Source organism: Mustela putorius, unplaced genomic scaffold (assembly GCF_011764305.1).
Source record: "Mustela putorius furo isolate JIRA1106 unplaced genomic scaffold, ASM1176430v1.1 tig00000738_pilon_pilon_pilon, whole genome shotgun sequence".
In the NCBI taxonomy this organism is placed as follows: domain Eukaryota; kingdom Metazoa; phylum Chordata; class Mammalia; order Carnivora; family Mustelidae; genus Mustela; species Mustela putorius.
The window spans coordinates 4,496,203-4,521,597 of NW_025421463.1; the positions used below are offsets into that span (position 1 = coordinate 4,496,203).

The window sequence follows — 25,395 nt, forward strand, 5'->3', positions numbered from 1 at the left end:
TTTAACCCACTAAGCCCTCCAGGCGCCCCCTCTGTCCATTTTTTTATTCCATTTTGTATGGGGTTCTTGGCTTTGCACTATCAAATTTTTCTTTAGAAAATATAATTTGTTAAAAAAAAAAAAGGAAGAGAATACGAACAAAATCCCACCCCTTCAGCACCAAAATCAATTATTTTTGATGTGGTCCCTTGATGCTCTTCTCCATAGGCATACATTTAGTTTTTTTTTTTTTAACATTATGACAAAAATTAATACTATCAACCATTTATTGAATAGTTTTTGGGTGCCAAGCATTGCAGCATTGTAGCAAACATTGTAGGGGTACGTGAAATTTCTAGTTCTGCTTTTTCCATATCATGTAGCAGTGGTGGTTTTTCATGTTGCAACATTGTCCCTATGATTCTCATTTGTAATAGCGCCTCTGTGTGCTGTCAAGATAGTGTATGTACTATTATGTAATTAGCCATTCTCTAATTGTTAACTTTTGGTTGCTTCCATTGCCTTATAATTTCTGTTTAGTAAACCCTTCACATCTATGTTAAAAATTAAATTATTACATTGAGGGGTGCCTGGGTGGCTCATTTGGTTAAGTGTCTGCCTTCTACACAGGCCATGATCCCAGGACCGTGGGATTGAGCCCCGCATGGGGCTGCCTGCCTGCTTGGCGGGAAGCCTGCTTTCCCCCCTCCCTCTCCCCCTGCTTGTGTTCCCTTTCTCGATGTGTCTCTCTGTGTCAATTAAATAAATAAGTAAATAAATAAAGTCTTTAAAAAATAAAAATAAGGGTGCCTGGGTGGTTCAGTTGGTTAAGCGACTGCCTTCAGCTCAGGTCACAATCATGATCCTAGAGTCCCAGGATAGAGTCCTGAATCCGGCTCCCTGCTCAGTGGGGAGTCTGCTTCTCCCTCTGACCCTCCTCCATCTCATGCTCTCTCTCTCTTTCTCATTCTCTCTCAAATAAATAAATAAAATCTTAAAAAAATAAAAATACAAATAAAAAAATATAAGTGTGGTTGTGAACCCGAAGTGGTCACCATTACATGTGTTTATGTATGTAAAAGCTTGTTTTGCAAAAAGGCTTACTTTCTTTTATTTTTCTAAGTAAAATGCTTTTATGAAATGTCAAGTGCAAAAAAAAGTATAAAATTACATATATGATATGATTGCAATCATATTTAAAAAAATGAAATACCCCGCACCTGGGTGGTGCCATGGGTTTAAGCATCAGACTCTTGATTTTGCCACAGTCATGATCTCAGGATCATGAGATCAAGCCCCCTGCTGGGCTCCTCATTCAGCCAGGATTCCTCCTGGGATTCTCTCTCCCTCTCCCTCTGTGACTCCTCCCCCCATGAGCATGGACACACTCTCTCTCTCTCTCAAATAAATAAATAAATCTTAAAAAAATATATACCAATTAAAGGGAAAGAAAGTCTCTTAAGGAAATACAGAAAAGTTTACAGCTCTGTTACCAAATTTTGCAATATAATATTAGCTTTACAATGAAAACCAAGACATAAAAAAAAATAATTTTTAGGGAAAGAAACCACAGATGCCATAATAATCTGAATTAGGGGCCAGAACATTTGGGGAAGAATTTCTGGGGTCCACACGTATGGTGGGCTTATCCCAAACCACATGGCAGCACCTTAGTTGATGGCCGTGACCTACGCACAGCCAATGTTAGAATTCAGCCCAGGCAGGATCTTTTTCCCTTGCAATGACACAGAGCAGAATTGACGTCAGATGTGGGCAGGGACATATGGGAAAGAGGCTTCCCATATTGGAGGTTAATGTTCATCTGCTTCCTGGACAGATAAAAAAAATTATAGGGACAATGTTATCTAGCACTGCACAAAAAAAATCATTGAATCAAACAGTTGTGATTATAAGTGATTCCCCATTCCCATGTTATAGAGCATTTTTTAAAAAGATTATTTATTTACTTATCTAAGAGAGAGAGAGAGCACAAGCAGGCGGGAAGGGCAGAGAAAGAGGGAGAAGCAGACTCCCCACTGAGCAAGGAGCCCGATATGGGGCTCGATCCCAGGACCCTGAGATCACGACCTAAGCTGAAGCAGACTCTTCACTGACTGAGCCACCTGGGCAGGCCTACAGAGCTCTTTTTTATTTAAAAAGTGGACAGGTGAGGCGAGCTGTGGGAGGGATGGAGAGTCCCAGAGCATGAAAGAGAAGACAGCAGAGGTCTGATGAAAAAAACAGAGCACAAACACCCAAAGGGTAGAGATCGTTCTGGTCATTGTGACCCAGCAAGCCCACGAGGGTAAAGCACTTGATTCTAGTGCAGAAAGGCCCCAAGTCTTGCCTGTACCCCGGGAAGTGGTCAGCCCAGAACTGACAAAACCCTGGCATCCCCAGTGCTCCAGACTGAAGGGCTCTGCCACTCTAGGTGGGAGCTCATGTGGTCATAAGGGTCTTTCTTTTCTTTCTTTCTTTCTTTTTTTTTTTAAGATTTTATTTATTTATTTGACACAGAGAGAGAGAGATCATAAGTAGGCAGAGAGGCTGGCAGAGAGAGAGGAGGAAGCAGTCTCCCTGCTGAGCAGAGTGCCCAATCCCAAGCCACGATCTCAGGATCCTAAGAGCAGGCTTAACCCACTGAGCCACCCAGGCACCCCACAGGGGTTATTTCTTTGCTGCACTGGTGAATGGATGCTCTCAGCACCCCCAGGTCCTCTTATTGAAGGGAATCACCTAACTCCTTCCCAGAGAGCCCCTCCTCACCCGGGATTTTGCTTGACTAGATAAATCCGTGAAAGTGTTGTAGATTGTATCTTTCCCTCCGCTGTGGCTCTGAGGTTTTATCACTAACAAATTTGGTTGCCAAGGCAACCATGCAGCAGTTTGGTCTCCTGACACCGACCCACCTAGGCTGGCTTAAGTGGCAGGAGTTTGAGGTTGTGTTTGGCATTTTGTGAACTCTGACCATGAAGTCCCCTCCCCCTCAAAAAAATCCAAAGGGAAGTGACCACTCTGTGTCTGTCAAGGGTCATGCTTCCCTGTCTACATCCAGTTCTTTCTCTTTTGTCTTCCTCCCTGCAAATGCAGAAAGGGCCAGCGGGAAGAGTCGGAATTAGAAGGAGGGGCGCGGTGTGTCCAAGGAGAGGTTCAGCCATGAGCCCAGGGGTGATCTTTAACCCCAGCTGCTCTCCACGGCTTGCTTGCTGATGTCCCATCCATTGCCTTTGGCACTGTGCTGAGCTAGGGCAGCTGGGGACTCCGGGGGAGGCGGGCCCCCAGGGAGCAGGGAGCGGCCCTGGATGCTGTTCAGCCGCCTTGCCCTAGGTGCCAGGCCACACCAGCCAGACAGGCTTCTTTCAACCCCAGCGAGAAATGACAGCTCCCTATGGTCCAAACCCACAGCACCCAGTACCTACCGCACTGTGTTGAAATATTCCGTTAGTTGTAGACCTCCCTATAGTGGAGGCCTGCTTTTGTTTTCCTAACACCTCTCTTTCCACTGCCAAACTGACCCAGCACATCCCAAGGTGGGATGCCCGCCCACAGGGCCTTGACCACCACCTAACTGCGGGGCTGAGCCCATAGTCCAGGTTTGGACAATAGTGGCGCTCCATCTCCTGTCCAGAGTGACCGGTCAAATGGGCGTGTAGCCCACCTTGCTGTAGGGACACTAGGAGGGACAGGGTTCTTCTTTTAGGTTGTGATCTGCCTTTCCCACCAGGTAGAGATGGTCTGGCTGTGGCCAAAGGGAATGAAACAAACATGCAAAGAGAAAGAGGGACAAGCAGAGACAAGAAATGGGAAAGCCGCGTCTACCCTGTGCCATCTGGCTGTGCCTGCAGCCAATACCTGTCCTGGGCATTGCTATCGCCTGGATCAATGCATTATCACCCAGTTTCTGCATCAGTTCCTGATTCCAATTCAAGATGAAGCTAGCTAGGGGCCCCTGGGCAGCTCAGTCATTAAGCGTCTGCCTTTGGCTCAGGCCATTATCCCAGGATCCTGGGATGGAACCCTGCAGCGGGCTCCCCGCTCTGCAGGAAGCCTGCTTCTCCCTCTCCCACTTCCCCTGCTTGTGTTCCCTCTCTCACTGTCTCTCTCTCTCTGTCAAATAAATAAATACAATCTTAAAAAAAAAAAAGTTAAAGCTAGATATACCTCTTCTGGCTGGGTTCCAGAGTTACCAATTATTGGAATGATCAGTTACCAACCATTATTTGGATAAGTGAAATGACCCAACATCAGTGACTAAGTCGAGCCTAATACTCAAGTGAATGGTTCTCAAGCCAGGTGACATGGGTTTGTAAATTCACTAGCAGTATGTCTGGCTGCTTATTTAACTTTCTCTAAGCTTCATTTTTCTTATCTATAAAATGAACATCAGGGACATAATCATACATATACAGTAAGAACTCAATACATGCACATCAGTAGAATCATAGGAGTATTGTAGTTTCAGCAGATTCTAATAGCACCCAACACCTGGAGTGAAGTCCGACTTTGGTAACTCTTTATATCATACTATTTTTTTTTTTAAAGATTTTACTTATTTATTTGACAGAGAGAGATTACAAGTAGGCAGAGAGGCAGGCAGAGAGAGAGAGGAGGAAGCAGGCTCCCTGCTGAGCACAGAGCCCGATGCGGGACTCGATCCCAGGACCCTGAGATCATGACCTGAGCCGAAGGCAGCGGCTTAACCCACTGAGCCACCCAGGCGCCCGTATCATACTATTTTTATACTGTTAATATTTTTATTCTGTGTATTTATTATTTTCGTTGTTGGCTACTGTTATTTGCTACAATTAACATTTTTATTATTTTTTTGAGGGGGGAGAGGGGCAGCGTAGAGCCCAGTGTGAGGATCGATCTCACGACCCTGAGATCATGACCTGAGCTGAAATCAAGAGTCGGACACTTAACCACCTGAGCCACCCAGGTGCCCTACAATTAACATTTTTACAAGATTTTATTATTTTTCAGTAATCTCTATACCTAACACGGAGCCTGAACTCACAACCCCAAGATTAAGAGTCATAGGCTCCCCCGACTGAGCCTGGCCGATGTCCCTGAAATTAACTGTTTTGAAGGCTCACCACGTGCTAGGGACTGCATTATTATTGGAATAATAATAATATTATTGGAATAATAATAGGAGACCACGTGGGTGGTCTCCTAGCAAGTGTGTGTGGCCAGAAGTGTTTTAAGCCACCATAAAGAGGGTGCTTCCATGCAAATGCCCACAACAGACAATTCTAGCCTTTCCTTCTCTCCCTTGCTTGCTCTCCCTGATGGGTAGAGGGGCTAACGTGAGGGTGAGCGCTCGACAATCACTTCATGGTAGTTGGTATCACTTTAAAATGACTGGCAGGTGCCCATTCCCTTTCTACTCTGCCTGTGATGGGTGAGTAGCGTGGGAGGTGGCTGGTCTCACTCTCTTGCAGCTTGCCTACTTTTTTTTTTTTTTTAAGATTTTATTTATTTATTTGACAGACAGAGACCCCAAGTAGGCAGAGAGGCAGGCAGAGAGAGAGAGAGAGAGAGGAGGAAGCAGGCTTCCCTGCAGAGCAGAGAGCCCGATGCGGGGCTTGATCCCAGGACCCCGGGATCATGACCTGAGCTGAAGGCAGAGGCTTTAACCCACTGAGCCACCCAGGCGCCCCTGCAGCTTGCCTACTTATCCCTGCTGGGATGCACTGGGGACCCAGCTGTCTTCATTGCAGGCAGGGAGAGGAGGAAGGCTGGACCGAGGTCCAGGCCTAAGTCAAGTTCTCAGCACAACTAACCAAAGCCCTGGGTTATGTTCTGGTTTGCCCAGGTTCATAAGAGTAAAGTAACAGATGAGGATTCTGGTATATGGGCTTGGCAGATGCAGAGAAGGGAGACCGAGTGAGAAATAATGATTTAAATAACGGAGGTGATCCTACCCACCCTCCATCTCAGTGACTCTCTGGCCCGGAGTGTGGAGAGAGAAGACCCAAATCGTCAGGTTCTCTGATCTACTCAGATCCCATATGCCCCTTGGAGTGTGGGCATCTCCCTACTGGAAGTGATTCTGATGCCTAAGGACGGGGGTTTTTCCAAAAACAGCCTTCAGAGGTAAGCTAACAGCTTCTTCTGCTGCTTCCCAGTGGTTTTCTTTTACAAAACAGGAAAAGACCCTGGTGGTATTGGACTCACTGTGGGGCAGGACAACACCCCACCTTCCCAGGGCGTCTGAAGAATGGCTTTAACCAGGAGCAACCTTTACCTTCACTGCTAGCTGTCACTGAGTGCCTGCTGTCCATTTCGGAGGTAGCCTTTGTCTCTGCTGCGTGGGTCAGAGCCCTGCGGGGAAGAAGTGAAGAAAGCATTCCAGGGCCATAGACACTAAGTCACTTGTGCTCAGAGAGGGTGAGGATCTTGCCCACTTTGGCGCAGCAAAGTGGTAGAGCCCAGATTCAAAATCAGGTCTGCCTGGAGGCACAGGCCCAGCTCCCAACCACCTGAATGCCTCTATGGCCTGGGTTAGCGGTTTGTTCAATCTCGCTCTACGGAACACAAATCAGTGATATGACGGAAGCGGAGGGAACATGTAACCATCCAGCGCAACCTGTCACCCAGTAAAGCTCCCCTCTTTCCAGCATCTTCAAGTGGCCCATCAGCTCATCTCTGTTCAGATACCTTGAGGGATGGTGAGCTCATTACCTTCCTCCAGGCCTCCCAACTCATGGTTAGGGATGCTTCTTTCTATTAAATTCAGCTCTGACTCTAAGGTCCTAGCTCAGCCTTCGGTACCCTACCCACTTGTCTACCAAATCCACACGCTGTCTTTCACTTACCTAAGTCCTGTGTTCCCCCAGATGCTTTACTTACGCACATGTCTTGTTCTTTCATGTGCCAAATGCAGAGACACACACAGCACTCTTACTACCCTCAGAGTGCTCCCAGACTAGAGGGGGAGCGGCTGTGGACGGAGGTCATGGGGGAAAGAACAGAGCTAGGGAGGCACTGAGCCCGGCGGGCATGCTGCAGGAGCTGCCAAGTGGAGAGACTCCCGAGCGAGATATCCGTCAGATATGACGGAAATGCTCCCCAGGAAGGTGCTCTCCGGGCTGGGTCTCGTAGGAAAGATCCAGATTAGGCCAGACGACGACGGAGCCAAAAACTCCTGGCTTTGTAAAATCTTGATTTTTTTTCGATACTGAAAAATCAGGAGACGTCACAGTACAAGCTGGCCTGGTGGCCTCTCCTGAAAATGTCAAAGATCTTGCAGCGTGGACCTGACACATCCTTTGTGCCGAGCAGTCGCCGCTCCAGACACAGCCACGGTCTCCCAGCCCACTTCTGTCACTCACACGGTCCGGACGGGCTCCCGCTGTCATCTGTGCGGACGCTTGCGCAGAAGCCCTCCCATTCAGTTTCCTCTTCACTCTCATTAAGAAAACTTTTAATGCTGGGCGCCTGGGTGGCTCAGTTGGTTAAGCAACTGCCTTCGGCTCAGGTCATGCTCCTGGACTCCAGGGATCAAGTCCCCCATCGGACTCCCAGCTCCATGGGGAGTCTGACCTTCTCCCCTCTCATGCTCGCTCGCTCTCTCCCAAAGAAAGAAAGAAAAAAGAAAACTTTTACTGCAGTGATTCCCTATGTGAAGGAGGAAGGAAAGATAGCCTCATAGGAATTTTTCAGACGATGTGCGTATCCTGGAAAGCCTCCCCCTGTCCCTTCTCTCCCCACCCACGGTCAGAAGCCCCGCCTCACCCCTGCCACACTGGCAGGGCCAAGTGTGGCCCTTCCATGGACCACGAAGTCTCCCTGATCCAGCAGGAAGATGTGTCTACTCTCACCTCACTCAACAGCGGAGATTCTCCCCCTTCTCGCTAATCATCACTAAAGGCTGTCACCTAGCAACATAGCACCCATCGGGATAGCAACCACACACCAGTTCATTCATCCCTCCAGCAGACATTGACGGAGCTGCTCCCACGCCTAGGATAGTCAGGGACTCAAAAAAGATGCATTGCATGAATGAATGAAGACACAGGGATGAATGAGGCCCCAAAGGAGGTCATACTCTGGGCAGGAGAAAAACATTTTTTTTTTAAAGATTTTATTTATTTATTTGACAGAGAAAGAGAGATCATAGCAGGCAGAGAGGCAGGCAGAGAGAGAGAGAGAGGGAAGCAGACTCCCTGCTGAGCAGAGAGCCTGACGCGGGGCTTGATCCCAGGACCCTGAGACCATGACCTGAGCTGAAGGCCAAGGCTTAACCCACTGCCACCCAGGCACCCCAGGAGAAAAACAGATTAAAAAAAAAGTTGTAATACAAGGTCTAATAAATGTGTGTGCGCATATGTAAATTCCACAGATGAAGCCACAGTCCTGCATAGGGAAAGAAAGAGGGATAGTTCAGTTAGGTCTTAAGGAGGAGTGGGAGTTTGGTATGACAGGAAGAAGGAACAGGAGAAGCCATGTTCCAGGGCACAGGGACATCACGGGTGTCACAGGCAAAGGCCCTGAGGTATGGTACCGCATGGCTCGTCTGAGCTCACAGCAAAGTTCAATGTCAACAGAGCAGAGGGTAAACCAAGATTCCCAAAATCCATATCCACAAGGTTCAAGCCTTGTTCAGGGCAAGATCAGATGGTTCTTTTGAGACACAGGTCAGGCATGCATCCCTGCATGGCCTACTCTAGGCACAGGGACTGGACAGCCCTGGTCAGTAAAATGCTTGTAGAATAAAGTCGAAGATAGAACGGAAACAAGAAGGGAAAACAGGAACCGTTCGTAGGCCATGCACGGCCAAGATGCTGTCTGGGTGGTTCCCCAAATACTTTCTCCCTTGTTCCCTCAAGGTCGTCACACAGCACCGCCTGGCCTTGTCTCCTTTCTCGGTCTCAGCGTTCCTCTCCTGCCTTTCCAGTCTTCCAATAGCTGTTTAGCTCATCTCCTACATTAGTTTCTCCGGGTCAAAATAACCAGTTTGGTTTCCGTTTTCCTGCCTAGAAACAAATAAAGGGATTCATGAACAGAGAAACAGATCAGCACGAGTGAAAAGGAGAGCCCACAAAATGAGGACGGTGGGGTAGGCAAGGCCAGATCATGCAGGGCCTGTGGGCTGTGTGACAAGCCAGGGGAGGGGCCCTCCGGGGCCTGGGACCTAGACTTCAGCACTGGCAGAACCTGATCAGGTCCTTGAAGCACTCGTCGTTCCTGAGCACCCCAAGGTTTCCCAGGGCAAGCACCCAAGACTCTCGGCCCGAAGCACCTTCTCTGATCACAGGGAACATGTCCAGCCTGATCGCGGACACTATGTAAATGCCAGGAAATGAACAGTCCTAAGAGCAGCCCTCAGATGGTGGGAGGTGGGCGTCACTGGGCAAATGCCGGGCTTCCTCACTCCTAGAGAGAAACAGTCCAGAGGAAAGCCCTGCACACCTTCTAAAGGGAGCCTGAGACGGGGTCCTGGTTGCTCAAAGGGTAATGGCACGTTCCTGTACCCGTATATCAACCACACCCTGTATGCTACCCTCCCCTGGGACCTCCTGGGATCATTTTCACAAAATAAACTGTCTGCCTTCAAACCCCTGCTTAAGGGTCTACATTTGATGGGATCTAAAATAAGAGGTTACCAGATGTGGTTCCAGGAAGTAAGCTCTCCGAATGGGATTTTGGAACCGGATCACGTGTCCGCCAGGTGTGGACGAGGACAGTGTTATTGATGTTACGTGGGATGAGAGCGCCCCAAGGGTGCCGTACCAGCGCGTTAGCAGGACTCTTAACTTTGGGTAGGTTAGAATGGGATACAGGGAGAAGATTCGCCAGAGCCCAAGACAAATCAATAACTTGAAAAACAAGAGGGCAATGGTCATTATAAGGATTATGAAGCTGGTTGACTGTCTTAACGGCCATTAAAGCCCAGAAGGAAGAAAATAATGGGCTCAACTCAGTCTGCTAGCAACTCAAAGCACGATATGAAAACCAGAAATCTGGGCAACCCCCTTGGGGCCCCTTCCTCCTTGAGAGCTTTGTACTACAACTTTGCTATGGCTCCATGAAACTTGCTTTGCTGCCCACCAAAAAAAAAAAAAAAAAAAAGAAAGAAAGAAAAAGAAAACCAGAAATCCTCATGATAGTGTCTAAAGAGACCCTCATCTCCTACAGCCAGAGAACAGACAATGCTGAAATCAGACCCCAGGTTTTACTTATAAAATTCACAGCTCCTGCAAGTCTCTCTGCTAGGGACTGGGGAGGGAGGGAGTGGAGCTCTAAGAACGGGATGTGACAATGGAGCAGATTCAGCGGAGAATCCTAAATACCCAGATTCACCATGTAGGACAGCAGCACCGGGCCCCTCTCTTTCGTGAGAGGAACACAGCCTCCATTACCTGGAGACCTCCTAAAGGCCTCACTAGAGGCAATTGTCTTATATAAGGATACCTGCCCTCTTTGAGATCTGCCCTTTCCCGCCCTCAAGGTTTCCGGACCAAAAACCAGGGTCAAGTCTTACAAAAGAGCTTCAGGACATCGCTAATCTGTTCCAGAAGGAACAAGGCCATGCCTGGGAACGTGTCTGGAGAGCAATGGATCAGGGAGGGGTGGGTTATAACGCTGGAAGGGGAGACTTTACTGATCTGGGAAACACTCTCGCGATTCAGGATTTAGTATTCTATTCTGGCAAGGATTCCTGGAACTCCAGTTCTAACAGTCTCCAGAACAGCCCCTCAAAGCTTGGAACAAAGACATCCTACAGTAAATTGGGTAGAAATGTTGGACTTGCCTGGGCAGAGTGGAGAGAAGCCTCAAAAAGCTGAGGGAGGTATGCTAGAATGGATTTATTATGTGGGGCACCTGGGTGGCTCAGTTATTAAGTGTCTGCCTTCGGCTCAGGTCATGATCCCAGCGTCCTGGGATCGAGCCCCGTATCAGGCTTCCTGTTTCTCGGGAAGCCTGCTTCTCCCTCTTCAACTCCCCCTGCTTGTGTTCCCTCTCTCGCTGTGTCTCTGTCAAATAAATAAATAATCGTTTTTAAAAATGGATTTATTATGCAAAACCCAAGAATCGGCAGGCTGACTACCGTCTCTGGAAGATACTGTCTTCACTGAAGCAGCTCAGAGTCAGAGGTCAGCACTGCAGAAGAACAGCAGTAGCCGTGCTGTGGGCCTGGGCCTACAAAGGAGATGCCGCTGTGGTCCTGGGCTCCTCAATGTCAGTATGGATGATAGGAGTCTGACTAGCAGAGGCCGGGGGTAGCATTTCGTCATCAGAGGCAAGACAGACACAATGACCACCATAGGGAAGAAAATGCGAATGGCAGGCAATCAGATGGCCTTTAGCACAGAGATCTGTGGTGATGGATGGCTTTGGCAGATGACTGAGGTCAGCTATGAGGTTGGAAAATCTACATTTCTCACCTATTGGGTGGACGGGAACTGGTTCTTACAGCGGAACCCATCAAAGGAAGAGCAGGTCAGGGTTCCTCTAGGAAGGACCCTGTAGGGTCGCAACAAGTATATACACCAGAGGCTCCCCAACTTCTCCAAAAAGACTTTTAGTCACTTATCAGAATAAATGAACAGAGGAATGCCCAGCTTTTTCGAGGGCTCTTAGATACAGGTTTGAGTTGATGTCGATCCCAGGAGACCCAAGTGCCATCGCCGCCCTGGGGCATTGGAAAGCTGGCAGTAAATGGAGTTAATGGTCCTCTAGCCATTTCCCAAATCTTGGAGCGATCAGAATGGATCTACTTATCGGCCAGCAGAATCCACCCATTTATTCCTTAACCCCTGTGTTTGGAAAGACCAGGTAGAGGTCCCTGAAACTGTCTGAGTCCTTCCTTTGGTCAACACAGCACATCAGAAGCATTCCTACAGCCTGGGTGGAATGGAAAAGATTAGGATCATGTTTAATTCACGGGACTAGCCCTTGCAAAAGCCAGATGGATCATGACAGTGGACTACCATAACTTGACCAAACGGTAGCTCTAATCACAGCTGCTGTGCCAGACGCAGCGTTTTTACTGTAATACAACAACACAGCCTCTGGTACTCGGTATGCAGCTATTAATCTGGCAAACGCACAGTTTTCAATGGTGACTGAAAAGCAAATTGTATTCATCTGTGATGAACAGCAGGCCACATTCCCTGTGTTACCCCAGGGCTACGTTAGCTCTCCTGCTTTCTATCACAATATAGTCCTAAAGAATCTCCATCACTTTGACACTGATCCTAGCACATACCACATCTCACATTTTGAGCTGCTGGTCTGATAGAACGCTAGGATGATCTCTAAAGGACACAGCTGTGCTGGGAAGTGCCCCAGTCTTCCGTAGCAGGTCTGTAGCTGTTCACAAAGTGGTGGTGGGAGTATTTTTTTTTTAAAAGATTTTATTTATTTATTTGACAGACAGAGATCACAAGTAAGCAGAGAAGCAGGCAGAGAGAAAGAAGGGGGAAGCAGGCTCCCCACTGACCAGAGAGCCCAATGCGCGCCTCTATCCCAGGACCCTGAGATCATGACCCAAGCCAAAGGCAGAGGCTTTAACCCACTGACCCACCCAGGTGCCCTCCAAACTTCATTTTTTTTTTTTAAGATTTTATTTATGTATTTGACAGACAGAGATCACAAGTAGGCAGAGAGGCAGGCAGAGAGGAGGAAACAGGCTTCCCTCTGAGCAGAGAGCCCGATGCGGGACTCGATCCCAGGAACCTGAGATCATGACCTGAGCCAAAGGCAGAGACTTTAACCCACTGAGCCACCCAGGCGCCCCATCCAAACTTCATTTTTAAAAGCTCTGAGTTCTCAGGGGTTCTGGTTTATCAAGGTTACTTTGATATCCCATTAATTTTTAATCCTGAACATGCAAGTAATAAGAGGTGCCACGTGGGATCCTCTAGGTTCGGGACGTCGCTTTGCTGCCCGCGCTATAACCAACAGTTTGGTTTGGCAACTGAGGTGAGTCATCCGGGCTAGCAGAGTAAGCTCTTTGTTCACCAACTGAGAAATGCGAAATGTCCAGACTCTAATTCAGCGGAGCCCTAGCCACGTCCCCTGATGTTCGCTCTCCTCCCTTGGGAGCTAAGACCTCCCATCCAGCTGAAAGTTGTGGGAGGAGGAATGAGAAGCAGATGTAGTGCTGTGCACAGCCACTCCTGTTCCAGAATTTTGAACGGCACCGTGCCTAGATCACAGGTCTAAAGCATCATGTAAGACAGACACCATCCTCTCAGGGAGTTTTCGACTGATGCCACAACAGGCATCAGTAGGGCCATTCTGCCATTCTATCAGGCCAGCTGGTTCTGTGTGATGGGGTACACAGTCATATTAGTGAATTCTGGGGGTACCTGATTGGCTCAGTTGGTTAAGCATCTGCCTCTTGATATTGGCTCAGGTCATGATCTCAGGGTCATAGGATCGAGCCCCTCGTCAGGCTCTGTGCTTGTGGGGAGTCTGCTTGTCCCTCTCCCTTCCACTCTCCCCCCAACTCACCCTCTCTCTCTCTCAAATAAATAAATAAAATCTTTAGAAAAAATTAGTGCATTCTATGCACACATGCTCACAGCTGCAATTCTGCTGCTAGGAAATGATCCCCTTGATCAAAGGTATTGTTGTGTGGAACACCACGAGAGTGCCTAAGGCATTCCAAAAGCCCATGGACGGTGGCGCTGGCAGAAACACTGCAGGCAGGGAGGGTACACCTTATCCCGAATGCATATTTCTTCCAGTGAGGGCAAACTGCTATCTCCTTCTGAGGAGTCCAACAGGTGGCTGGTTGGTCCTTTGTACGGGGGCAGGGGGGCGGAGGACATCAGGGTTGGTCTCTGCTGTTGGGAGGAGAAACACTCAGGGAATGCACTAGCCAGGTCAGTTTGAGGAGGGGACGTCCTTGCTATTTGTTTGGTTCATGTCCCCGATCACTGCCACGCAGACCCATTGGAGAAGCACCAGCGTGGCCAGGGAGAGAGGCTGACTGACATCCACAGAATGTGTCATTTGTCCTCCTGATTCCTGAGAGCCAGGTCTGCGGCAGACGGCCTTCGGAGAGCATTCACATGCTCGTGGGACCCAGAAACGCCCACACAGAGCCCATGCTGAGGAGTCCATTCCCAGAAGCCCTTCCCCAGATCTCCTATCACCCATCTTCCAGGCCTATGCTGCACAGGAGTCCAATTTCCAGTTACTTCGAAGCTCAGACCATGTAAACAATGAAATAGTCTCCAAGTCCTGCCCCTCATGAGGATTTCTCTTCACCACTGACTGGGGCTGCAATGCTGAGGGGGTGATGGGTGAAAGGCTAGCGGGGACCTTTATACTTGAAGGATCTGGCTGAAGATAGCAGAGCAGTCACACAGAGACAACCAGACCTTATGTGACACCGTGGGAAGTTCATGACACCATTGTGTCATCAGCAAAACCCAGAATATGGGAACTTCTAAAAGACAAATGATTTGGTTTCTTTCTTTCTTCTTTTTTAAAACATTTTATTTATTTGAGAGAGAGACAGAGTGGTTGCAGGCATGAGCAGAGAGGAAGGGCAGAGGCAGAAGGAGAAGCAGATTCCCCTCTGAGCAGGGAGTTGTACATGGGGCTCCATCCCAGGAGTCTGAGATCATGACCTGAGCCCTGGGCAGACACTTAATCAACTGAGCCACCCACGTACCTGTGATTTGGTTTCTTTAAAAAAAAACTTTAAGGGTGCCTGGGTGGCTCAGTGGGTTAAAGCCTCTGCCTCCAGCTCAGGTCATGATCCCAGGGTCCTGGGATCAAGCCCCCATCGGGCTCTCTGCTCAGCAGAGACCTGCTTTCTCTCTCTGCCAGCCTCCCTGCCTATTCTCTGATCTCTGTCTACTCTCTGATCTCTGTCTGTCAAATAAATAAATAAAATCTTAAAAAAAAAAAAAAACTTTAAAGGAGGAGGGGTAAGGGTGAGGAAAGGGAATGTTATAGATCAATAAAGTCTAAAGAGACATACCAGACCAATGCAATACATGGACCTATTTGGATCCTGATTGTAACCAACCAAGTTTAAAAAGAGATCATGTATGGGATAGTGAAGAAAATGTGAACACCTGTGACCACATAATAGAAGATATTAAGGAATTATTGCTAATTATTTTTAGGTGTGATAATTACACTGTGGTTATGTTTAAAAAACACCATCTTAGAAAAACAACTAAAATCTACTAAAAGATTGAATCCTTATCTATCAGAGATATATGCAGAAGTCTAAGAGTGAACTGGAATGTGTCCTGAGATTTGCTTTAAAATTAGTAGGCAGGGGTGCCTGGGTGGCTCAGTGGGTTAAGCCTCTGCCTTTGGCTCAGGTCATGATCTCGGGGTCCTGGGATCGACCCCCACATCGGGCTCTCTGCTCGGCAGGGAGCCTGCTTCCTCCTCTCTGCCTGCCTCTCTGCTTACTTGTGATCTCTCTCTGTCAAATAAATAAATAAAAATAAAATATTTAAAATAAATTAAGTAGGCAGGCATGGCTGAAACAAATTGGTGGTATGCTGATAATCACCGAAGCTAGATGATGGGAATGGGAATGAGTTCATCACATTATTCTTTCTACTTTTGTGTAAGCTTTACATTTTCTGTATCAAAAACTTGTTTAGGGGTTGATTTGTTTGTTTTAAGCAGGTTCCACACCCAGCCCGGGGTCCAAGGTAGGACTGAACTCACAAGCCTGAAATCAAGACTCCACCTGAAATCAAGAGGCAGACTCTGAAACCGACTGAGCCACCCAGGGGCCCCTGTTTTGTTTTGAAATGTTCCTTGTCCCCATGCCTTCTTCCACCTCCAACTCTAGCTTTTTTTCACATCAAAATTTCTTCAAAGATTAACTTATCACTCTCTCGCCCTCCTTTCTCTCAAGTCTCTGTGTTGGCTTTCAGTTGTCACTCCTTTGAAACTGTTCTTGCCAAGGTCACCAAGGGCGTCCATGTTACTAAATCCGATGGTCAATTTCTTGTCCTCCCCTTCCTTGACCTCTCAGTGGCATTTCACACTGTTGATCCCTCCCTCCTGCAGGGAACACTTTCTTCCCCTGACTCCTGAGACAGCACACGTTCCGGTTTACCCTCCAACCTTCCTGGACTCGGTCCACACCAAGTCCAGTCCTAGGATTCTGAATACACTACTGGCTCTCAACTCCCAGATTTGTATCTCTAGTCCGGCTCTGATCTCAGAATTCTCAAGCCACCTCCATGCTGCCATGCCCATTTGGGTACCTAAGAGGCAGCTCAGAGGTAAGTAACATGGCCGAGCCTGATTTTGATTTCCCTCACTCTCCCATAATATCTGGTCCCCAATGCATATCTGGTCCCCACTGCAGTTAATAAAAGCACCGCCAGCCGCCTAGTTTCCCGTTCTTCAAGCCTCGTTCCTTCAAGCTCCCTGTTCAATCCATCAGCAAATCTGGTCACTTCGACCTTCAGTGAGTGCCCTGCATCCCCCATCTTCTCATCAGCGCGCTGGCTCCTCCGCTCCAGCTCTTGCCTGGGCAACCTAATGTCCCAGAAACCACCGCCAGGGCTTTCCACCACCTTTTGTCTTTCCACGCCTCCCACCCACCACTGCGTTTCTCTCCATCTCAGCTCCAATCAGCGTCTTTACCTCCCCTCCTTAATGTTTTAATCTACTCAGTTTTTTAAAAAAAGTTTTCTAAACAAACCAGGCTTTTCCCAAAAACCCACTGGTACTGCCAGGGGGTGAGGGGCACAACTGCACACGACCTGACGCTACGGATCGGTTCCACGGTGACGGGGAGGGGCTGTGGGCAGTGGGGACGGAGCTGGGGACAGACAGAGCCAGACTGTCACGAGTCGGTGCTTGTATCTGGGTGATCAGCAGCTGGGGCTCATTCTACCGTCACGACTTTCGTCTGTGTTAAAAGTTCCCCATTTAAAAAACAAAAAACAAAAATCAAGTAGAAAACTCAAGGGGACCAACTCCTCTGTCCTGCCTTTACTGACAAGAACTCTTGGTCGGGCTCCTAAGGTCAGACCTATTCCGCAGATCCCCAACAGGGAGTTCCGTGAGGGCGGCGCGGTAGCTGCCGGCTGCTGCCAAGCGCCACCCGGGCACCCTCCGCGGGTCCGGGGGTTCCGATCGCGGCGCGGCTCCCGCACCCGGCCGGCGCCCGGGACACCTTTGTGCCGGGCGAGCTGAGGACGCAGCGGCCGGGCCGGAGCTCCGCCCCCGCCGAGGCCCTGCACGTGCCGCGCGGGGACCCCGGGCGCCTCCTCCCCCGCCCCGCCCCGCCCTTCGCGGGCACGTGACCGCGGCCCGGGTCTGCGCTGCGCTGCGACCCCCGACGGCGAGGGGAGTGGTGGCGGCTCGGGGTTCCGGTCCCGGCAGAGGGCTGGGGCTGGGGCTGGGGCCGGGCGGGTGGTCCGCGGGGGGCTCGAGCTTCAGCTCTCTGAGAGCTCTCAGAGGTTCCAGCGAGAAGCGCCCGAGGGCCCGGGGATCCTTGTCCCGGGTCTGCCGGCGAGCGTCCCCGCGCCCCGGACCGTCGGCCCCCGGGGCCGGGTGTGGCCGCCCGCCGCCCGCCGCCGCTCCTCCGCGGAAGCCCCGGGGCGCCGGCGGCCGGGCCGGGGGCTGTGGGGGCGGGGGACGAGCCCGGGGCTGGAGCGCCGCCTCCCCGCGCCCCGCCGTGCGACCTGCGCCCCCGCCGCCCCGCGTGGACCCTTTGTGTCTCCGGGGCGGGGGGAGAGGAAACCGCTGGGGTTTTGTTTGCCCGATCGAGTTCCCTTTTCGAGCGCGCCCTCCCTGCGCCTCCGGCCGGAACCCTGGGCGGGCGGACGCCCTCGGAGAGCGGAGACCGGGCTGGATGGTGGAAAAACAAACGCGTCCCGACCGGGTTGCGGGAGAGTCCCCTGTACGCGCCGCCTCCAGCAATGGCGCCGGGGCCCCGGCTCGGGCCCGGTCACGCTCGGGAGGCAGGTGTGACCGCGGGGGCCCGACGGCACCGCAGAGCGGGCAGGAGGGAGTGCGGGTGGGCGGGGGGAGCCCGCGGCCCGAGCCGCCGGCGTTTCAGAGCCGCGAGCCCGGCCCAGCGAGGGGGAGGGGGGCAGGGGCCAGGGCGGGGGTGAGGGGCTGCGCGACCCACCTTCGGCTGGGGGCTGGGCGGTTGAGACATTCATTCCTTTTAACCACAGACTTGAGAGGAGCCTTCCCCTCCTTTCTCCTCCCCCTCGTTATTTGGGGCCTGGGGGAAGGGGGGGACAGTAAAAGGCACAGGGACAGAACCGGCAGGACGCTGCGGTGGAAGCAGGCAGCGCTTGCACGCAGATCTGTGCCACCTCGGTCGCTTCTCTGTGCCTTGGGTTCTTGGTCTGTGTAATGGGAATGGCGGTCTCAAACAGCATTTGTGGGGCGCCTGGGTTTCTCAGTCGGTTATGCCTCTGCCTTTGGCTCGGGTATCAGGGCCCCGGGATGGAGCCCCACAGACTGCTGCTTGGGGCTCCCGGGGCCTGCTTTGCCCTCCCAGTCCGCCCTTCTCTCCCTCTCCCTGGCCTGCGCGCTCTCGCTCTCTCAGACAAACTCTTTAAAATAACTTTTGTGCTTGGCACCCGCCATGCTCCTCAAGACACCCTTACCCTCTTGCTACTGAAGAAAATGTTGGGCACAAGTCTGGCAAACGAAACATTCAGTTTGGGACAGACCCAGTCACACGGGTTTTCATTCCTTCCTCCCATTAAATATTCGGAGGCTCCTGGCACCAGGCCTGTACTGGGCGGAGGCTGCAGGCCCGGCCTGGAGAAGCCAATAAAACAACCACCTCTTTCCCTGGGGCTAGGAAGTGGGCCCTGGAAGATGCCGGAAGCCAGCCTGCTGTGGGCCCTGTCCTGCCCTGGGCTCTTCTGTGTGTCAGGGCCCAGGAGCTCCAGGTGATCCTGGCTCCCTGGCCTGTTTTTAGAAAGGCCACATGACCTGAACACTGTTGGTGTTTCTCCCAAATGATGGTGAGCCTCAGTGTAGACTCTAAGAAGCCAGACCCTGGCCCCATAACAGGCTGGAAGATTTTTTTTTTTTCTTGACACCTCTGCATTGTTTAGAGTCCTGAAGGAAACCCCCTTTCTCCCCAAGTCCTGTGATATTTATTGCCTGATGTCTCGGTCCTTCCCTCGTTCAGTCTCCACAGAAGGCTCAGGTGGTCATGTCCAAGGTCTGTCCCCAGCGTGTTTAGTGGGTGCATACTGAGTGAACGGAGGCTACCTTTTGTGCTCCCACAGTCATATCGAATTCATAATCCAGCTGCTGTGTACTGAGTGTCTGTGCTGTGCCAGGTTCACGCTCTCCTGTAGGAGGGGACACAGACTGGCCATTCGGGTCGTTCAGCCAAACTCGGGCTGCACTCTGGAGGCAATGAGCTTCCCACCACGCCTTGGAGGTCTTGCACAATTCCCATGGCAGCTGCATGGCCTGCTGTTCTCAGTGCAGGGACCAGAGTCAGCACGGGCGCCTGAGTGTCATTCCGGCAGTTTGCAGGGCCATCCCCTCAGCCAGGGGCCCATCCTACTGATGCTGCCCGTCAGTGTCCCTCAGATACAGGTCTCACCATTTGTCCCAGCTCACCCCACGGAGCACCACTCCCCGCCCCTCTCTCCCACCCCCGACGGCCCATTCGCCCTCTTCAATCCATTCCTATCCTGCATCTTTGGAAAAAGCAAATTCCATCCTTAAAACCCTGGACAGTGGTCCCTTGTCCTCTGAATGAAGTCTACCCCTTGTCAGGGGGCCTGTAAGCCTCTGGGCCACATATTAGCCTATTCTCCAGCCAACCCACTGCAGGCTTTAAGATGCAGCAAAACCAAAGTCCTCACTTCCCTGCCTTGCCACAGCTGGGCTTTCCACCCCGGGGTGCCCCCTGTCCACACCTGCCTCTCCAAGCAGGGCCAAATGGCCCAGGTGCTGCCAGATCAGTCACCTGTTTGCTCTTCTGGTTCCTCTGCAAGGACCATGAGCTCCTTGAGGACTCGTCACCCCCTCACTCCGCCCTTTTCCACCCCCTTGCTTGCTCTCTCTTGCTCTCTCTCAAATAAAAAACCTCTTTAAAAAATAAAGTAACAGGGCACCTAGGTGGCTCAGTTGGTTGAGCAACTGCCTTCAGCTCAGGTCATGATCCCAGAGTCTCGGGATCGAGTCCCACAACGGGCTAAATAAAATAACATTTGTGCTTGGCACTTTGTTCCTCTGCAAGGACCGTGAGCTCTGGGCCACATTACAGATGGGCTCTGTGATGTCCAGCACAGCATATGTTGAGTCAAATGAATGAAAGAACAAAAGAATGAAGGGGCTCCAGTGAGTTCCCAAGATACACCTTAAGCGAACGGTCATCACGTAGTTGCGTGCCCGCCCGACTTCAGTGGGGAAGACCGACGACAGGTCTGGGGGAAGCTGGGCCAGCCGCAGGACAGTCCAGGAAGCTCTTGGCCTTGTCACTGGGAACTGCTAAAGCCCACATAAGAAGGCACACCTACCCTTCCTCATCTCGGGCCTGCTCTTTGTCCTAGAAGACCGTCCTGCATCTCACTGTGGCTTTGCTGTGTAAAGAGGCCTGTGGGTTCCTGTCCAACTTCTACAGAGGACCCGGGGGTGGCAGGGAGGGGAGGGGCTAAGGTGATTTAATATTAGCCAACGGTTACCACATACCAGGTTTGTGCTAAAGGCTTTTCTTCCTTCCTTCCTTCTTTCCTTCCTTTCTTTTTAAATTTTAATTATTTATTTGAGAGAGAGCTCACAGGCAGGGGGAGCAGCAGGCAGAGGGAGAAGCAGGCTCCCCACTGAGCAAGGAGCCAACCTGGGGCTCCATCCCAGGACCCTGGGATCATGACCTGAGCCGAAGGAAGGCAGTCGCTGAACTGACTGAGCCATCCAGGCGCCCCTGTGCTAAAGGCTTTTCATGTATAATCTCAGGTAACCCTCACACCCATTTTACTCTTGAGAGAAACACAGCACAGAGAAGTTAGGTAACTTGAGGATGGAAAGCGTCCTGGTCAGGATTTGAACACAGGTCGTCTTACTCCACCGTGACTTGCATTGAGGATAAAGGGGTGGGCCTTTCCTTCACTCAGTGGCTTGTAGGGGCCATGGGCCACCTGGTGGTAAACTGGCCTTCCTTCCCTCCCAGTGTGGTTCAGAAGCCAGGTCTGAGGGAACCTGCCTAAGCGACCCTGTTACCATGGCAACAGCCGTGTTGCTGCAACACCGATTTTGCAGGCGGAATATCAGTCATGCCCGCACACGCATGAGCCTGAGAGATTCCGGTGGCGCCGGGGTGGGCCCACCGGCTGGGATTCTGGGGCTGTGCGGGGTCCCAGCCAAGGTGGACAGAGGAGTGAGCCCACCAGTCTTCCCTCCAGACTTCCCCTCCAGACCAGGCTCAAGCCCCTATTACCTTCAGACTGAAACAACTTCCAAAATGCAAAACATGCATGACAATGTGCATCACAGAGCAACCACTCCTCTACTCAAGAACCTTCAGTGGCTCTAAATAACCTGCCCACTGGTCAGTTACCCCTCTGGGACAAAAAGAATGTGGACTGGCCATTGTGTATTTTTTCCTCATTAAAAACAAACCTCTCAACAAACAAACAAACAAAAAACCCTCAATTCTATCTCTGCAAATCCTCTCTCCCATCGGGGCTCATCTCTCTTCCCCACCCATGCCCACCTCCACTGCCCACCACTGACCCAGCCAGACCTACCTTGATTTTCACCTTGACCACTGTGATAACTCCCCACTATTTTCTCACTACAAGCATCCATGTGCTCCTCAATGCATTTCTTCAATCTCATGCTCTTAGCTGGAGGCCGTGCTGGGAGCTGGGGACTCTGGGAGCGAAGCAGAGCCTGCCCCTGCCTCCTGGAGCTGGGGGGTCTGGCCGGAAACGCAGAGGAACCGAGTCACTGTCAAGTCAGGTACTGCTGAGTTGTAAAGATGCGGGAGCTCCCGGGCCCAGAAGGGGGAAGGTGCGCAGTGGGAGGGATCAGGTGGGGGAGGGAGGAAGGAGGCTTGAGGGCTGGGCAGGGCTGGAGTCCTGAAAGCACCTTACACCTGAGCTGCGGGCAGGGAATGCAGGGCCCACGGAGGGCCGCAGAGAAAGGCAAAAAGGTCCCCCAAGTTCCAACCTGGCCACAGCACTCCGGGCTGGCCAGGAGAGCCCTGCGACCCGCTAGCACACTCCAGCCCTCGGCTTCTGGGGGAGAAGGAGGACTGGGTGAGGTAGTCCTTAAGCCTTTGAACAATTTTAAACCTTAGAGAAAAGCCAGATTGGCAACACAGAAAGTTTTCTCAGGCTGGAGAAAGGCCACCCCAGGCTTCCCTCCCCTATCGCTTCTCCCTAATCCATTCTAGGGTACCTGAGGTTACTGGAAAGTTTCCCCCAGTTCCTCTGCGTTAACTTAGAAAGTTGGACTTCATATTTTTTCAGTGTAAACTGGAAGATTAATATACAATAGAATAGAGCTTTATAATGGAAAGTCACTAAAACACTGGGGATAATTTAATAGGAGATAAAGAGAAAAATTAAAATCTGGTCCTTCAGAGGAACATTACATCCAAGGGAAAATGGGAGAACTCTATCTGTGTACACCAACCAGAAGCGACCTCTAAAACATGACTGAATAAGACAAGGTTTGGGGATAGGCCTATGGAATATGATCCCACATATGAAGGGTCTCATGTTTTGTTTTGTTTTGTTTTTTTAAGATTTTATTTATTTATTTATTTGACAGAGATCACAAGCAGTCAGAGAGGGTGGGGGAAGCAGGCTCCCCCCTGAGCAGAGAGCCCAATGTGGGGCTCGATCCCAGGACCCTGAGATCATGACCCAAGGCAAAGGCAGAGGCTTAACCCAGGCACCCTTTCATGGTTTTTTTTTTTTTTTTGTCTGTAAAATGAAGATTAAAAACTAGTGCAACCTCACAAGGTAGATTTGCATGAGTTTATGCTCCTTAAAGTGTTCCGAATCAGGCCTGTCACATAATAACGGCTCAGTAACTATGAGGCATTATTACTGTTCTCATGTAAAATTATTTTGGAAACGAATGGAAGTATATACCCCACAATTTTAACAGCGGTCGGTGGCCCAGACATTATGAACAAGTAAACACTCACACAAATGTATAATTATAAATTATGATAAATGTAAGGAAGAAAAATGGACCCAAAGGACAAACGGAGTCAGCAAGTAAAGGGGAAGCTGCAAACTTTGGGGGCCTCCTATCCGTGCCCCGGTTATTCAGTCCTTAGGATTTAGGGGAAACAGTTAAGAAAAAGTTGAAAGATGCCTGGGTGGCTCAGTCAGCTAAGTGCCTCACTTTGGCTCAGGTCACAATCTCAGGGTCCTGGGATCCTCCCTCCATTGAGCTCTGCGGGGAGTCTGCTGGTCCCTCTTTCTCTGCCCCTCCCCCCACTCATTCTCTCTTTCTCTCAAATAAATACATAAAATATTAAAAAAGAAAAGAGAAGGGGCGCCTGGGTGGCTCAGTCAGCTAAGTATGCCTTCAGCTCAGGTCACGATCTCAGGGTCCTGGGAACCTCCTCCCTCTTCCTCTGCCTGCCACTGCCCCGGCTTGTGCTCCATCTCTGTCAAATAAATAAATAAAAATCTTTTTTAAAAAGTAAATAAAATTAAAAAGAAAAGCAAAAAAAGGCTGGAAAATGAGGCATTGTTGAGTGGAGTCCCTGTTTCTTCAGAAAAAGGGAGATGGATTCTCCCCTAGAATGCAAGTCACGTCTAGGTTTCCAACCCCTCAGTGGCTCTCCCTCCTGGGGATTAAGACCAAATTCCATGTCCTCCAGCAAAATCTGGCCCCACATCCCTCCTCCACGTCTCTGAGCTCTGGTTTTTGATGCCTAGCTTCTTCCACCAAGGTATGGTTACCTGGAGTGTTCCTCTGGCCCCGGAGCTTATCCTTGGGCCACGGCCGACTTTGCTCCGCCCCTGACCTTGCTCCGCCCCCCCCGAAAGGTGACCACCCTGGTACCATTTTCTGTTCCTTCCCCTTACTTACTCTCAGTGGCATTAAACATTCCCTCACTTACCCTGTTTGTTCATTATCTCCCTGCTGACCCCAGGGGCTGTGTGGTTTTGTTTGCTGCTCTCCCCTCCCCTCTGATTGTTTCTTGGCTGAGTGGCCGGGCACACCTGAGACTCTGGCCAGACCCTGGCTGGAGTGCGGAGGTGACTCCAATGACCTGGCCATTCACACAGTCCCCCTCGAGTAACCTGCTCTCGCCCCCCTGCTTCCTAAAGGACTTTATCTCTCCCTGACATGCCTCCATTCAACCACTACAGCTAAATGACCTTTAGCTCTAGATCTAGAGGTTACCTGTTCTGGAGAGCCCTTCCTGGCTACCTGTTTGGGTTTTCACATTGTGCTGTCATTGTCCCCTTCCCACTGTCACACTGTAGGACCTCTGCATTTCCCAGAACTTAGATTCCTGTAGAAAGAGGCCGGAGATGAAAAAATAAAGGTTATCTCAAACAAGTATGTATAGTGTTATGAGGGGAAGGAGGGAGCAGCGTGTCAGGAAAGAGGGCAGTTTGGGGTAGGGTGGTCAGCGACATTCTCCTGCAAAGGGTGACCTTCAAGAGTTGAAGGAGGAGGACTGGGGAGCACTGGCCATCCTAAGGGAAGAGCAGTCCAGGCCAGCGCCAAGACCCGGCCCAGGCTGAACGGAACTGATGTGATCAAAGTCAAAGTGTGAACCAAGGACAGAGAGAAGAGGTCTGGGAGGGTGGAGCGCTGGCTCCGAGGACCCTGAAAGCATTGTGAGGCCTTCGGCTTTTACTAAATGAGATGGGGAAACTTTGTAGGGCTGTAGGCTTAGGAGGGGCAGAATGTGGCTCAAAGAAACCAGCGTTCAGTGGGTCTGTCCCGGCCAGACTGAGTCCTGAGGAGGGAGAGATGCCAATCAGACACGGAACCAGCCCCCCAAAGCCTCAGGCAGTGGGGTGTTTCCTAACAGAATCAGGTTTGCATTGTACAAAAGTCACTGCCACCAGCACATGGGTGGCCTGGAACACTCTGCCTAATCTGTAGAGTGTGTTCCGATGAAGAAGTGTGTTCGGAAGAAATGAGACAAGCTCCACTTCCACTTTCTTCTCCTCTTTCCCCTGTTCGCCATCCTTTGGCCCTGAAACGTTTATTCAAAGCCTATCATACTAGCAGCAGTACTAGCTTAAAACACACAGAATAAAATATCCACAAATGCATACTGATATAAAGGAATAATTGAATAAATAAATAATTGGGGGGAGGGGAGGAGAAGGGACAATTCTTTCTTGCAGTAGGATTCCAATTAATAAGTGCAGAAAGGAATAAGAGAAACGGAAACTCACCATTGGAACACCACAATAATAATCTTTGCAGGCAACATCCACTGATGCATGTGAAAATTAGAGGGAAAATTTTAAGAAAAAACAG

The 25,395-nt window shown here is 50.5% G+C and overlaps 1 long non-coding RNA gene across 3 annotated transcripts in view; it reads right to left on the minus strand.

Annotated features, from left to right (window-relative positions):
- Positions 1–22,110, minus strand: part of LOC106003663 — a 38,337-nt gene extending 16,227 nt beyond the window's left edge. For 2 of the 3 annotated variants that reach the window (XR_001176294.2, XR_001176295.2), the window contains exons 1-2: positions 18,068–18,643; positions 6,230–6,306 (exon numbers count right to left, since the gene is read on the minus strand). This is a non-coding gene — a long non-coding RNA (uncharacterized LOC106003663). Of the gene's footprint in view, positions 1–6,229; positions 6,307–18,067; positions 18,644–21,668 lie in introns of those variants that run through there. The other variant, XR_006607805.1, reaches the window with a different exon arrangement.
- Positions 22,111–25,395: the final 3,285 nt, after the last annotated feature.